Here is a 13649-nt window from a genome sequence, read left to right as displayed (position 1 = left end):
CCTCGGAGGTGCCTTCCCCCTTTAGGACTCTTCCTTTCCTTATCCCTTGGCGCATGGGCCTCTTGGGGCTGGTGCCCTTGGCCCATATAGGCCAAGGCGCACCCCCTTACAGCCCATGTGGCCCCCCGGGGCAGGTGGCCCCACCCGGTGGACCCCCGGGACCCTTCCGGTGGTCCCGGTACAATACCGGTGACCCCGAAACTTGTCCGGTGACCAAAACAGGACTTCCCATATATAAATCTTTACCTCCGGACCATTACAGAACTCCTCGTGACGTCTGGGATCTCATCCGGGACTCCGAACAACATTCGGTAACCACATACAAACTTCCTTTATAACCCTAGCGTCATCGAACCTTAAGTGTGTAGAACCTACGGGTTCGGGAGACATGCAGACATGACCGAGACGTTCTCCGGTCAATAACCAATAGCGGGATCTGGATACCTATGTTGGCTCCCACATGTTCCACGATGATCTCATCGGATGAACCACGATGTCAAGGACTTAATCAATCCCGTATACAATTCCCTTTGTCTATCGGTACGATACTTGCCTGAGATTCGATCGTCGGTATCCCGATACCTTGTTCAATCTCGTTACCGGCAAGTCTCTTTACTCGTTCCGTAACACATCATCCCGTGATCAACTCCTTGGTCACATTGTGCACATTATGATGATGTCCTACCGAGTGGGCCCAGAGATACCTCTCCGTCACACGGAGTGACAAATCCCAGTCTCGTTTCGTGCCAACCCAACAGACACTTTCGGAGATACCCGTAGTGTACCTTTATAGCCACCCAGTTACGTTGTGATGTTTGGCACACCCAAAGCACTCCTACGGTATCCGAGAGTTGCACAATCTCATGGTCTAAGGAAATGATACTTGACATTAGAAAAGCTTTAGCATACGAACTACACGATCTAGTGCTATGCTTAGGATTGGGTCTTGTCCATCACATCATTCTCCTAATGATGTGATCCCGTTATCAACGACATCCAATGTCCATGGTCAGGAAACCGTAACCATCTATTGATCAACGAGCTAGTCAACTAGAGGCTTACTAGGGACATGGTGTTGTGTATGTATCCACACATGTATCTGAGTTTCCTATCAATACAATTCTAGCATGGATAATAAACGATTATCATGAACAAGGAAATATAATAATAATCAATTTATTATTGCCTCTAGGGCATATTTCCAACAGTCTCCCACTTGCACTAGAGTCAATAATCTAGTTCACATCGATATGTGATTAACACTCAAGGTCACATCCCCATTTGACTAACACCCAAAGAGTTTACTAGAGTCAATAATCTAGTTCACATTTACCATGTGATTAACACTCGATGAGTTCTAGGTTTGATCATGTTATGCTTGTGAGAGAGGTTATAGTCAACGGGTCTGAACCTTTCAGATCCGTGTGTGCTTTACAGATATCTATGTCATCTCCTAGATGCAGCTACCACGTTCTATTTGGAGCTATTCCAAATAACTGTTCTACTATATGAATCCAGTTTACTACTTAGAATAATCTGGATTAGTGTCAAAGTTTGCATCGGCGTAACCCTTTACGACGAACTCTTTTACCACCTCCATAATCGAGAAAATTCCTTAGTCCACTAGTTACTAAGGATAACTTTGACCGCTGTCCTGTGATCCATTCTTGCATCACTCTTGTACCCCTTGACTGACTCATGGCAAGGCACACTTCAGGTGCGGTACACAGCATAGCATACTGTAGAGCCTACGTCTTAAGCATAGGGGACGACCTTCGTCCTTTCTCTCTATTCTGCCATGGTCGAGCTTTAAGTCTTAACTTCATACCTTACAACTCAGGCAAGAACTCCTTCTTTGACTGATCCATCTTGAACACCTTCAAGATCATGTCAAGGTATGTGCTCATTTGAAAGTTCCATTAAGCGTTTTGATCTATCCTTATAGATCTTGATGCTCAATGCTCAAGCAGCTTAATCCAGGCTTTCCATTGAAAACACTTTCCAAATAACCCTATATGCTTTCCAGAAATTCTACGTCATTTCTGATCAACAATATGTCAACAACATATACTCATCAGAAATTCTATAGTGCTCCCACTCACTTCTTCGGAAATACAAGTTTCTCATAAACTTTGTATACACCCAAAATATTTGATCATCTCATCAAAGCATACATTCCAACTCCGAGATGCTTACTCCAGTCCTCAGAAGGATAGCTGGAGCTTTACATACTTATTAGCATCTTTCAGGATTGACAAAACCTTCCGGTTGTATCACATACAACCTTTCCTCAAGAAAAATCGTCGAGGAAACAATGTTTTGACATCCTATCTGCAAGATTTCATAAATAATGCAGTAATCGCTAATATAATTCCAACAGACTCTTAGCATCGCTACGAGTGAGAAAGTCTCACCGTAGTCAACTCCTTGAACTTGTCAGAAAACATCTTAACGACAAGTCGAGATTTCTTAATGGTGATACTTACCATCATTGTCCGTCTTCCTTTTAAAATCCATCTGTACTCAACAACCTTACGACCATCGAGCTGTTCCGCCAAAGTCTACACTTTGTTTTCATACATGGATCCTCTCTCGGATTTTATGGCCTCGAGCCATTTATCGGAATCCGGGCCCACCATCGCTTCTCCATGGCTCGTAGGTTCATTGTTGTCTAGCAACATGACTTCCAAGACAGGATTACGTACCACTCTGAAGTAGTACGCATCCTTGTCATCCTACGAGGTTTGGGAGTGACTTGATCCGAAGTCTCATGATCAATATCATAAGCTTCCACTTCAATTGGTGTAGGTACCACAGGAACAACTCTTTGTGCCCGGCTATACACTAGTTGAAGTGACGGTTCAATAACCTCATCAAGTCTCCACCATCCTCCCACTCAATTCCTTCGAGAGAAACTTTTTCTCGAGAAAGGACCCGATTCTAGAAACAATCCCTTATTGCTTTCGGATCTGAGACAGGAGGTATACCCAACTGTTTTGGGTGTCCTATGAAGATGCATTTATCCGCTTTGGGTTCGAGCTTATCAGCCTGAAACTTTTTCACATAAGCGTCGCAGCCCCACACTTTTAAGAAATGACAGCTTAGGTTTCTCTAAACCATAGTTCATACGGTGTCATCTCATCGGAATTACGTGGTGCCCTATTTAAAGTGAATGTGGTTGTCTCTAATGCCTAACCCATGAACTATCGTGGTAATTCGATAAGAGACATCATGGTATGCATCATATCCAATAGGGTGCAGTTATGATGTACGGACACACCATCACACTATGGTGTTCCAGGCTGTATTAGTTGTGAAACGATTTCCACAATGTCTTAATTCTGTGCCAAACTCGTAATTCAGATATTCATCTCTATGATCATATCATAGATATTTTATCCTCTTGTCACAACGATCTTTCAACTTCACCCTGAAATTACTTGAACCTTTCAATAATTCAGACTCGTGATTCATCAAGTAAATATACTCAACATCTACTCAAATCATCTGTGAAGAACATAACGATATCCACTATACGCCTCAGCACTCATTGGACTGCACACATCAAAATGTGTTACTTCCAACGAGTTGCTATCTTGTTCCGTCTTACTAAAACGAGGCTTTCAGTCATCTTGCCCATGTGGTATGATTTGCATGTCTCAAGTGATTCAAGATCAAGTGAGTCCAAATGGTCCATTTGCATGTAGTTTCTTCATGCATATACACCAATAGACATGGTTCGCATGTCTCAAACTTTTCAAAACGAGTGAGCCCAAAGATCCATCAACATGGAGCTTCTTCATGCGTTTTATACCGATATGACTTAAGTGGCAGTGCCACAAGTAGGTGGTACTATCATTACTATCTTATATCTTTTGGCATGAACATGTGTATCACTACGATCGAGATTCAATAAACCATTCATTTTAGGTGCAAGACCATTGAAGGTATTATTCAAATAAATAGAGTAACCATTATTCTCCTTAAATGAATAACCGTATTGCGATAGACATAATCCAATCACGTCTATGCTCAACGCAAACACCAAATAACAATTATTTAGGTTTAACACCAGTCTCGATGGTAGAGGGAGCGTGCGATGCTTGATCATATCAACATTGGAAACACTTCCAACACATATTGTCAGCTCACCTATAGCTAGTCTCCATTTATTCCATAGCTTTTATTTCGAGTTACTAACACTTAGCAACCAAACCGGTATCTAATACCCTGGTGCTACTAGGAGTACTAGTAAAGTACACATCAACACAATGTATATCCAATATACTTCTATCGACCTTGCCAGCCTTCTTATCTACCAAGTATCTAGGGTAATTCTGCTCCAGTGGTTGTTCCCCTTATTACAGAAGCACTTAGTCTCGGGTTTGGGTTCAACCTTGGGTTTCTTCACTAGAGCAGCAGCTGAATTGCCGTTTCATGAAGTATCCCTTCTTGCCCTTGCCCTTCTTGAAACTAGTGGTTTCACCAACCATCAACAATTGATGCTCCTTCTTGATTTCTACTTTGGTGTCAAACATCGCGAATATCTCAAGGATCATCATATATGTCCCTCATATATTATATTTCATCACGAAGCTCTAGTAGCTTGGTGGTAATGACTTCGGAGAAACATCACTATCTTATCTGGAAGATCAACTCCCACTCGATTCAAATGATTGTTGTACTCAGACAATCTGAGCACAAGCTCAACAATTGAGCTTTTCTCCCTTAGTTTGCAGGCTAAGAAAATCGTCGGAGGTCTTATACCTCTTGACGTGGGCACGAGCCTGAAATCCCAATTTCAGCCCTCGAAGCATCTCATATGTTTCGCGACGTTTCAAAACGTCTTCGGTGCCTCAACTCTAAACCGTTTAGCATTACGCACTGAACTATCATGTAGTCATCAAAACGTGTATGTCAGATGTTCGCAACATCCACAGACGACGTTCGAGGTTCAGCACACCGAGCGGTGCATTAAGGACACAAGCCTTCTATGAAGCAATGAGGACAATCCTCAGTTTACGGACCTAGTCCGCTTAATTGCTACTATCAACTTTCAACTAATTTTTCTCTAAGAACATAACTAAACAGTAGAACTAAAGCGCGAGCTACGACATAATTTAGGAAGACCTTTTTGACTATGTTCAGGATAATTTAGTTCATCTTATGAACTCCCACTCAGATAGACATCCCTCTAGTCATCTAAGTGATTACATGATCCGAGTCAACTAGGCCGTGTGCGATCATCACGTGAGACGGACTAGTCAACATCGGTGAACATCTTCATGCTGATCGTATCTACCATACGACTCATGCTCGACCTTTCGGTCTTCTGTGTTCCGAGGCCATGTCTGTACACATGCTAGGCTCGTCAAGTCAACCTAAGTATTTGCATGTGTAAATCTGTCTTACACCCATTGTATGTGAACGTTGGAATCAAACACCCGATCATCACGTGGTGCTTTGAAACAACGAACTGTCGCAACGGTGCACAGTTAGGGGGAACACCTTCTTGAAATTTTAATGAGGGATCATCTTATTTACTACCGTTGTTCTAAGCAAACAAGATGCATAAACATGATAAACATCACATGCAATCAAATAGTGACATGATATGGCCAATATCATATTGCTCCTTTTGATCTCCATCTTCGGGGCTCCATGATCATCATCGTCACCGGCATGACACCATGATCTCCATCATCATGATCTCCATCATCGTGTCTTCTTGAAGTTGTCTCGTCAACTATTACTTCTACTACTACAGCTAACGATTAGCAATAAAGTAAAGTAATTACATGACGTTTATGTTGACACGCAGGTCATAAATAAATTAAGACAACTCCTATGGCTCCTGCCGGTTGTCATACTCATCGACATGCAAGTCGTGATTCCTATTACAAGAACATGATCATCTCATACATCACATATATCATTCATCACATCCTTTGGCCATATCACATCACATAGCATACCCTGCAAAAACAAGTTAGACGTCCTCTAATTGTTGTTTGCATGTTTTACGTGGCTGCTATGGGTTTCTAGCAAGAACGTTTCTTACCTACGCAAAGACCACAATGTGATATGCCAATTGCTATTTACCCTTCATAAGGACCCTATTCATCGAATCCGATCCGACTAAAGTGGGAGAGACAGACACCCACCAGCCACCTTATGCAACTAGTGCATGTTTGTCGGTGGAACCGGTCTCACGTAAGCGTACGTGAAAGGTTGGTCCGGGCCGCTTCATCCCACGATGCCGCCGAATCAAGATAAGACTAGTAACGGCAAGCATATTGAACAAAATCAACGCCCACAACTACTTTGTGTTCTACTCGTGCATAGAATCTACGCAATAGACCTAGCTCATGATGCCACTGTTGGGGAACGTAGCAGAAATTCAAAATTTTCCTATGTGTCACCAAGATCTATCTATGGAGAAACTAGCAACGAGGGGAAGGAGAGTGCATCTACATACCCTTGTAGATCGCTAAGCAGAAGCGTTCAAGTGAACGGGGTTGATGGAGTCGTACTCGTCGTGATCCAAATCACCGATGACCAAGTGCCGAACGCACGACACCTCCGCGTTCAACACACGTACAGCCCGGTGACGTCTCCCATGCCTTGATCCAGCAAGGAGAGAGGGAGAGGTTGAGGAAGACTCCATCCAGCAGCAGCACAACGGCATGGTGGTGTTGGAGGAGCATGGCAATCCTGCAGGGCTTCGCCAAGCACCACGGGAGAGGAGAAGGACTTGGGAGAGGGGAGGGCTGCACCAAAGGCAAAGGTTTGGCTGCCCTCCCACCCCCACACATATATATAGGGGAAAGGGAGAGGGGGGGCACAGCCTTGGCCCTTCCTCTAAGGAAGGGTGCGGCTAGGGAGGAGTCCCTCCTCCCCAAGGCACCTCGGAGGTGCCTTCCCCCTTTAGGACTCTTCCTTTCCTTATCCCTTGGCGCATGGGCCTCTTGGGGCTGGTGCCCTTGGCCCATATAGGCCAAGGCGCACCCCCTTACAGCCCATGTGGCCCCCCGGGGCAGGTGGCCCCACCCGGCGGACCCCCGGGACCCTTCCGGTGGTCCCGGTACAATACCGGTGACCCCGAAACTTGTCCGGTGACCAAAACAGGACTTCCCATATATAAATCTTTACCTACGGACCATTCTGGAACTCCTCCTGACGTCCGGGATCTCATCCAGGACTCCGAACAACATTCGGTAAGCACATACAAACTTCCTTTATAACCCTAGCGTCATCGAACCTTAAGTGTGTAGACCCTACGGGTTCGGGAGACATGCAGACATGACCGAGACGTTCTCCGGTCAATAACCAATAGCGGGATCTGGATACCCATGTTGGCTCCCACATGTTCCACGATGATCTCATCGGATGAACCACGATGTCAAGGACTTAATCAATCCCGTATACAATTCCCTTTGTCTATCGGTATGATACTTGCCCAAGATTCGATCGTTGGTATCCCGATACCTTGTTCAATCTCGTTACCGGCAAGTCTCTTTACTCGTTCCGTAACACATCATCCCGTGATCAACTCCTTGGTCACATTGTGCACATTATGATGATGTCCTACCGAGTGGGCCCAGAGATACCTCTCCGTCACACGGAGTGACAAATCCCAGTCTCGATTCGTGCCAACCCAACAGACACTTTAGGAGATACCCGTAGTGTACCTTTATAGCCACTCAGTTACGTTGTGACGTTTGGCACACCCAAAGCACTCCTACGGTATCCGGGAGTTGCACAATCTCATGGTCTAAGGAAATGATACTTGACACTAGAAAAGCTTTAGCATACGAACTACACGATCTAGTGCTATGCTTAGGATTGGGTCTTGTCCATCACATCATTCTCCTAATGATGTTATCCCGTTATCAACGACATCCAATGTCCATGGTCAGGAATCCGTAACCATCTATTGATCAACGAGCTAGTCAACTAGAGGCTTACTAGGGACATGGTGTTGTCTATGTATCCACACATGTATCTGAGTTTCCTATCAATACAATTCTAGCATGGATAATAAATGATTATCATGAACAAGGAAATATAATAATAATCAATTTATTATTGCCTCTAGGGCATATTTCCAATAGCTCGCTCGTTTCGCTAAGCAAGACGTCCCTAACGAGAAGAGCATGATATATCAGTTCAGGGGTGGCCTCAGAGAAGATCTCCAACTAGCTCTGGTCCTTTTTGAGCTTAAGAAGTACGATGAGTTCTACAATATGGCAATGAAGCAAGAGACTTCTCAACTCAAGTGCGATGCTTCCAAGAAGCGAGTCAGAGATGCAACTCCTTCTTCCTCAACTCAAGTGGCTAAGCAGCAAAAGTATTGGCTTCCTCCTCCTCCGTTCCGTCAGCCTTATCAGCAGAAGAGCAAAGGTGGCAATGGATATTCCCACCCACCCAACGCAGGCTTTCAGAACAAGACTTCGTCTCAAGCTCCAAGATCAAGTGCTCCGTATCACCGTCCGCTCTCGGAGGTCACGTGCAACAAGTGTCAACAGAAGGGTCACTATGCCAACAAATGCTTTAATCAGAGGCATCTCCCTCCTCCTCCTGTGAGGTCTGCCAGCACCGCAGTGGTTAAGCATAACCCCAAGTTTGCCAAGGTCAACTTGATGAATGCAGCTCAGGCAGAGGACTCATCAGATGTCATCATGGGTAACCTTCCTATTAACGGTATTCCTGCAAAAGTTCTTTTTGACACTGGTGCATCGCATTGTTTCATCTCGAGACCTTTTGCATCTAAGCATGAATTGGCTCTCCAAGTTTTGCCTAGACCGATAGCAGTTGTCTCTCTGGCTAAACGCATGAATGCTAACTCCATGGTTCCGGATGCTACTATCACGTTGGGCAACTACAAGTTTCTGTCTTCTCCTACGGTTCTTGGTGACTCGGATATTGATCTTATTCTTGGAATGGACTGGCTTTCTAAGCACAAGGCTCAGCTTGATTGTGCTGCCGGGCAGATTCAATTGACTCATTCGTCTGAGGATGTAATTGTCTTTTCCGCTCGTGATGATACCATCCGACTATTTTCTCTCAATGAGAAGGGCGAGCTGGATGCCATTTCTCAGATTCCAGTTGTTTGTGAATATCAAGACGTCTTTTCAGAAGAGCTTCCAGGAATGCCTCCGCACCGGCCAGTTGAATTCGTCATCGATCTTGAGCCTGGCACGGAACCTGTTTGCAAACGTCCTTACAAGCTTGGACCTGAAGAGTTGAAGGAGCTGAAGAAGCAACTCGATATTCAAGAGCGAATGGGTCTCATCCGACCTAGTTCTTATCCGTGGGGTTGTGGTGTTCTTTTTGTGAAGAAGAAGGATGGAACATACCGACTTTGTGTCGACTACCGTCCATTGAATAAGAAGACTATTAAGAACAAGTACCCACTTCCCAACATCAACGAGCTGTTTGAACAACTCAAAGGTGCTCAAGTATTCTCCAAGCTTGATCTCCATATGGGCTATCATCATATTCGCATTCGTGAGCAAGATATCCCTAAGACAGCATTCAAAACAAGCTATGGTTCATATGAATACACTGTCATGTCTTTTGGCCTCGTCAACGCTCCTCGACATTCTCTCGCATGATGAACTTCATCTTCAAACCCTACACAAATGACTTCGTATTGGTCTACCTCAATGACATTTTGGTCTTTTCCAAGAACAAGGAGGGTCATGCCAAGCACTTGCATTTGGTGCTGGATAAGCTCAGAGAACATCAGTTCTATGCCAAGTTTTCAAAGTGTGAGTTTTGGCTCGATGAGGTTCTCTACCTTGGGCATATCATCTCTGCCAAGGGCATAGCAGTGAATCCTGAGAAGGTGTCTGCAATTGTGAATTGGGAACCACCTCAGAATGTGAAGCAACTCCGCAGTTTCCTTGGGCTTGCAAGCTATTGTCGAAGGTTCGTTGAGAACTTCTCTAAGATTGTGAAGCCTCTTTCCAACCTTCTCCAGAAGCATGTCAAGTACGTCTGGTCTCCTGAATGTGACATCGCTTTCAACACCTTGAAAGAGAAGTTAGTCACTGCTCCAGTTCTGACTCCTCCTGATGAATCCAAACCGTTCGAGGTCTTCTGTGATGCCTCTCTTCAAGGTCTTGGTGCAGTGTTGATGCAAGAGAAGAAAGTTGTGGCTTATACCTCTCGCCAGTTGAAGCCCAACGAAAAGAACTACCCCACTCATGACCTCGAGTTGGCGGTAGTTGTTCATGCTCTTTTAACTTGGAGACATCTCTTATTGGGACTAAAAGTGGACATCTTCACTGATCATAAGAGTCTCAAGTACATCTTCACTCAGCCTAATCTCAACCTCAGGCAGACTCGTTGGGTCGAAATGATTCAAGAGTATAATCTGAGTATCGAATATACTCTGGGCAAGGCCAATGTAATTGGTGACGCATTGAGCAGAAAGGCTTACTACAACAGTTTGATTCTCAAGCCTTACCAACCCGAGCTTTGTGAAGCTTTCCGCAAACTCAATCTACAAGTTGTTCCTCAAGGTTTCCTCGCCAACCTCCAAGTCTCTCCTACTTTGGAAGATCAGATTCGCAAGGCTCAACTTCTTGATGCTATGGTGAAGAAGGTGAAGATTGGGATTGCCAAGAGTCAACCCAAGTAAAAGTGCTATCGCCTTGATGAAAAGGATACTCTATTCTTCGAGGATCGCATTGTTGTGCCTAAAGGTGATGTTCGTAAAGTCATTATGAACGAGGCTCACAATTCACTCCTCTCTATCCACCCTGGAAGTACAAAGATGTACCATGACCTCAAGTAGTCGTATTGGTGGACTCGAATGAAGCGCGAGATTGCTCAGTTCGTGAATGAATGTGATGTCTGCAGAAGAGTGAATGCAGAACACCAACGAACACCTGGTCTCCTCCAACCTTTTGCTATTCCAGAATGGAAGTTTGACCATATTGCGATGAACTTCGTGACTGGATTTCCAAAGTCCAAGCGTGGCAATGATGCTATCTTCGTTGTCATCGACAAACTCACTAAAGTGGCTCATTTCCTTCCTATCAAAGAATCTATCACAACAGCTCAATTGGCAGAGCTATATACCTCCCGGGTTGTCTCTCTGCACGGCATTCTGCAGTTGATTTCTTCAGATCATGGCAGCATCTTCACCTCGAAGTTTTGGGATTCTTTTCAGAAGGCCATGGGCACCAACATCCGTTTCAGCACAGCTTTTCATCCTCAAACTAGTGGCCAAGTCGAGCGAGTAAATCAGATTCTTGAAGATATGCTCAGGGCTTGCGTCACCTCTTTCGATATGAAGTGGGAAGATTGTCTTCCATATGCCGAGTTCTCCTACAATAACAGCTTTCAAGCGAGTTCGGGCAAGGCCCCATTTGAAATTCTCTATGGCAGGAAGTGTCGTACTCCTCTTAACTGGTCAGAGACTGGTGAACGTCAACTTCTTGGCAATGACTTGATCACAGAGGCAGAAGAGATGTGCAAAGTCATTCGTGATAATCTCAAAGCCGCGCAATCGCGCCAGAAGAGTTACTATGATAGCAAACATCGTGACTTGGCTTTCGAGATCGGAGACCATGTCTACCTCCGCGTCTCTCCAATGAAAGGTACTCGTCGCTTCGGTATCAAAGGGAAGCTTGCCCCTAGACATGTGGGTCCTTTCAAGATCGTCGGCAAGAGAGGCGATCTCGCCTATCAACTTGAGCTTCCCTCCAACTTTGCAAACGTGCACGACGTGTTTCATGTCTCTCAACTCCGCAAGTGCTTCAAGACCCCTGACCGCACCGTCAACTTCGAAGACATTGATCTTTAAGAAGACCTTTCTTATCGTGAGCACCCAGTTGCTATTCTTGAAGAAACTGAGCGCAAGACTCGCAATAAGTCAATCAAATTCCTAAAAGTCAAGTGGTCACATCATTCCGACCGTGAAGCCATCTGGGAACGCGAGGATCACCTCCGTTCTGAGTACCCGGAGTTTTTCCAGTCCTAGATCTCGGGACGAGATCCTTTCGTAGTGGTGGAGTGTTGTAACACCCCGGATGTAACCTACCTTATTTGTACTCCAACTCTTGCCGTTTCCGGCACTAAGTTATTTTATTTCATTGTTGTCGGGTTTTTGTCTCCATGTGTTTTGTCTTTGTCATGCATCTCATATCATGTCATCATGTGCATTGCATTTGCATACGTGTTCGTCTCATGCATTCGAGCATTTTCCCCGTTATCCGTTTTGCATTCCGGCGCTCCTATGTCCTCCGGTGTCCCTTTCTACCTCTTTTCGTGTGTGGGGGTTAAACGTTTTCGGATTGGACCAAGACTTGTCATGCGGCCTTGGTTTACTACCGGTAGACCGCCTGTCAAGTTTCGTACCATTTGGACTTTGTTTGATACTCCAACAGTTAACCGAGGGACCAAAAAGGCCTCGTGTGTGTTGCAGCCCAACACCCCTTCAAACTGGCCCAAAACCCACCTAAACCTCCTGTTGGGGAACGTAGTAATTTCAAAAAAATTCCTACGCACACGCAAGATCATGGTGATGCATAGCAACGAGAGAGGGGAGAGTGTAATCTACGTACCCTCGTAGACCGATAGCGGAAGCGTTATGACAACGCGGTTGATGTAGTCGTACGTCTTCACAGCCTGATCGATCAAGCACCGAAACTACGGCACCTCCGAGTTCTAGCACACGTTCAGCTCGATGATGATCCCCGGACTCTGATCCAGCAAAGTGTCGGGGAAGAGTTCCGTCAGCACGACGGCATGGTGACGATCTTGATGTTCTACTGTCGCAGGGCTTCGCCTAAGCACCACTACAATATTATCGAGGACTATGGTGGGGGGGGGGGCACCGCACACGGCGAAGAGAACGATCTTGAAGATCAACTTGTGTGTCTAGAGGTGCCCCCTGCCCCCGTATATAAAGGAGCAAAGGGGGGTGCGGCTGGCCCTAGGAGGAGGCGCGCCGGAGGAGTCCTACTCCTACCGGGAGTAGGACTCCCCCCTTTCCCTTGTTGGATTAGGACATGGGGGGAAGGAGGAGAGGGAAGAAAGGAAAGGGGGGCGCCGCCCCCCTCCTTGTCCAATTCGGACTTGGGGGGGGGAGGGGCGCGCGGCAGCCCCTAGGCCTCCTCTCCTCTTCCTCCACTAGGCCCATTAACGCCCATTAGGTTACCGGGGGGTTCCGGTAACCTCCCGGTACTCCGGTAAAATGCCAATTTCACCCGGAACACTTTCGATGTCCAAACATAGGATTCCAATATATCAATCTTTATGTCTCGACCATTTTGAGACTCCTCGTCATGTCCTTGATCACATCCGGGACTCCGAACAAGCTTCGGTACATCAAAATATATAAACTCATAATGAAACTGTCATCATAACGTTAAGCGTGCGGACCCTACGGGTTCGAGAACAATGTAGACATGACCGAGACATGTCTCCGGTCAATATCCAATAGCGGAACCTAGATGCTCATATTGGCTCCCACATATTCTACGAAGATCTTTTATCAGTCAGACCGCATAACAACATACTTTGTTCCCTTTGTCATCGGTATGTTACTTGCCCGAGATTCGACCGTCGGTATCTCAATACCTAGTTCAATCTCGTTACCGGCAAGTCTCTTTACTTGTTTCGTAATACATCAT

The sequence above is a fragment of the Triticum dicoccoides genome, chromosome 3A, assembly GCF_002162155.2.
Source record: "Triticum dicoccoides isolate Atlit2015 ecotype Zavitan chromosome 3A, WEW_v2.0, whole genome shotgun sequence".
Lineage (NCBI taxonomy): Eukaryota > Viridiplantae > Streptophyta > Magnoliopsida > Poales > Poaceae > Triticum > Triticum dicoccoides.
This window is presented reverse-complemented; position numbering follows the sequence as displayed.